This window comes from Perognathus longimembris, chromosome 1 (assembly GCF_023159225.1).
Source record: "Perognathus longimembris pacificus isolate PPM17 chromosome 1, ASM2315922v1, whole genome shotgun sequence".
NCBI lineage: Eukaryota > Metazoa > Chordata > Mammalia > Rodentia > Heteromyidae > Perognathus > Perognathus longimembris.
In genome coordinates, this window is record NC_063161.1 from 92,851,131 (window position 1) to 92,853,955 (window position 2,825).

Sequence of the window (2,825 nt, forward strand, 5' to 3'; positions counted from 1 at the left end):
CTGTCATAAGGTATTGGCGGCTATTCTGACTCAACCACATATGTGAAGTGTTTGACACAATAGCCACCATACTCTGTGAGCTAGTACAATCATTCATTATTAAGAGACAGAATTTAGGACACAGGACAGCTTTTGTTCTCTAACCTCAGCATTAGACCACTAAGTAAATATGCATCTTGGTTTCCTGATAGAATATTTGTCATTTTTATTACCTCTGTGCTGCTGCAAGTGACGTGATGTTTTCCCAAGATTCTTCAATGACCATAGCTTGCAAGTGACAGTTCATTTCACATGTGAATTGTAACAAAGCAAGAATTTGTTGGAACATCTTAAATATAACCAGGTATGTCCAGATTTCTCAAGAAGAACATTATGAAGCATTTGCCATGCCAGCTGCCTCTTGCCTATGGGTGGTGAAGAACTTGGTCAAACATGAGGTTAACTCTTTTCCTCTCTACCCAACCCTTATTCAGCAACTCTACTTCCATGTAACAGAACTGAGAGAGGAGGAAGAGGAGTGTTTAACCTTGACAGAGAAGGTACAGTCACCAGATAACTTCCCAGTCCATTTTTAAGGGAGAATAGAAGTCTTGGAGTGACAATTTTTAATAAAAGTTTTCAAAACTACAAGTGACCAATAAATACCTGGAGAAATGTTCAACATCCCTGGACGTAAAGGAAATGCAAGTCAAAAGAACATGGAAATTTGTTTTTCCTCATTTCAATCAGAATGTCCATCATCAATAGCACAAACAACACAGTGAGCCAACTAGCACTAAGAAGGGAGAGTGGCCTCTAGCTGACAGTCCTTGGTGCTACCTAGATGGCAGCTAACACAAACAAATACTGGTGACGATGCAGGGGCAGAACTCCTATAAATTGTTGGCAGAAATGTAAACTAGTACAACCGCTATGGTAAGCAGTATGGAGTTTCTTTAAAAACTAAAACTAAACCCATCATATGATACAGTGATGCCATTTTGGGGCATATAGCTGAAGGAATGGAAGTCAGGATAAAACACAGGTACTTCTATACTCCTGGTCATCGCAGAACAATTTACAACAGCCAAGCTATGCAGACAGCCCAGATACCTTTTAATAGATGAAAAATGAATGTAAATATATATACAGTGGTGTTCAGACAGAAGAAATAATGTGGGAGAGAGATAGAAAGGGAAATTATCATGTTACATAAAATAAGCCAGGTTCAGAAAGTGGATGCATATTTCTCACATATGTGAAGGTTAGACCTAAAAGGTAAATATATATGTAACTACATAGACAAGATCATGTATATGTGTTGTGATTCTGGGACTTTTTTAAGGGACTAGTGAGAAACAGAAGAGTGTTAGAGGATGAAGAATACCAAAATGGACTGCAGCTATTAACAGAGATAGCAAAACAAAACTCACTGGAAGCTACTGAATGATAGGATAGGGGAAAATGAGAGTAAATGAAGGGCCAACCTGATTTGAATACTGTATATGCATGTGTGAAATAGCATGGTGAAACCCTTTTGAATAATTAGTATACATTTTGAGAAATGAATCACCGAAATAGGTCAACAGTGAGACAAGGGATGAGGACTCAAATGAGAGGAAGGAGGTGATGTGAGAGGGTTTGGGGTGGTTATGGTCAAAGTACTCCTGGTGTTTACCACAGATTGTGTTCTTATAGTGACTGTATGAAAAGAAGAGGCAGAATAATCCTATCCCATATACACTTCAGCCCAGGCTCTATGCTTGATCTGTATGAATGTGGAGACATGGGGAAGAAAAAGAAAGATTTAAAAAACTTCTGTACATGTATGAAAATGGGACAATAAATCTCATTGACATTAGTTTGGGAAGGAGAAGGGGGAAGGAAGGAAAATGATGATGTCCAATTAAGACACATTGTACTTATATATAATGCATACACTATTTCCCTACATTATATGTATATATGGTATATATACATATATTCACTACATATATATTCCATTACAATATAATATTTCACTTTGACAATCCATGTCAAAGTAAAGACTCTGTATAATGAAAATGTGTTTAAAACGGGTACTTAAAGCTTCATGAAGGTGCAAAGGTTCTGCCTGGGCGCTGTCCCTGAGCTTCTTTGGTCCAACAAGACTAGCACTCTGCCACTTGAGCCACAGCTCCACTTCCAGTCTTTCTTGAATTTGTTGGAGATAAGAGTCTCACAGACTTTTCTCCTGGGCTGGCTTCAAAACACAATCCTCAAATCTCAGCCTCCTGCGTAGCTAGGATTCCAAGTATGAGCTACTAGCACAGGGTGGCAACAGGATCTTTTGAGGCTTGTGGGCACAGTGCTACCCCACTCCCCAGAAACCAGGTTCTTAGTGTCATCCAGCCTCTCACCTCCAGCTAGCTCCACAGAGTCACTCAACAGTGTCCCCCATTCCCCGACCTCCCCCATGCAGTTCCATAATGTGGTCCAGTCCAGCTCTCCCTCTCCCCATTGCTGCAGTGGTTGCTCTGGTCAAAAGATGCCTGTTAAGGAAGATTTTATCATTGTCATTAGGTTTTACGTAGTAGGGGAATTTCCTGTGGCATACCCCATGTGGTTACTGTATATGGTTTTGGTATACTAGATATTGTATATATGCTTATCTGAACTAGGGAATGGAAAAAAATGAGGGAGGGTGTAACAAAAATGATAAGAAATGTACTCATTACCTTATTATGTAACTGTACTCCCTCTGTACATCACCTTGTCAATAAAATTCAATTTAAAAAAAAGATGCCTGGGGCTGGGGATATGGCCTAGTGGCTAGAGTGCTTGCCTCCTATACATGAAGCCCTGAG

General features: G+C 39.7%; 1 non-coding gene across 1 annotated transcript; it reads left to right on the forward strand.

Moving 5' to 3' along the window:
• Positions 1-1,640: 1,640 nt before the first annotated feature.
• LOC125341620 lies at positions 1,641-1,769 on the forward strand. The gene has a single exon (XR_007209026.1). It is a non-coding gene; the product is annotated as a small nucleolar RNA SNORA51 (small nucleolar RNA).
• Positions 1,770-2,825: the final 1,056 nt, after the last annotated feature.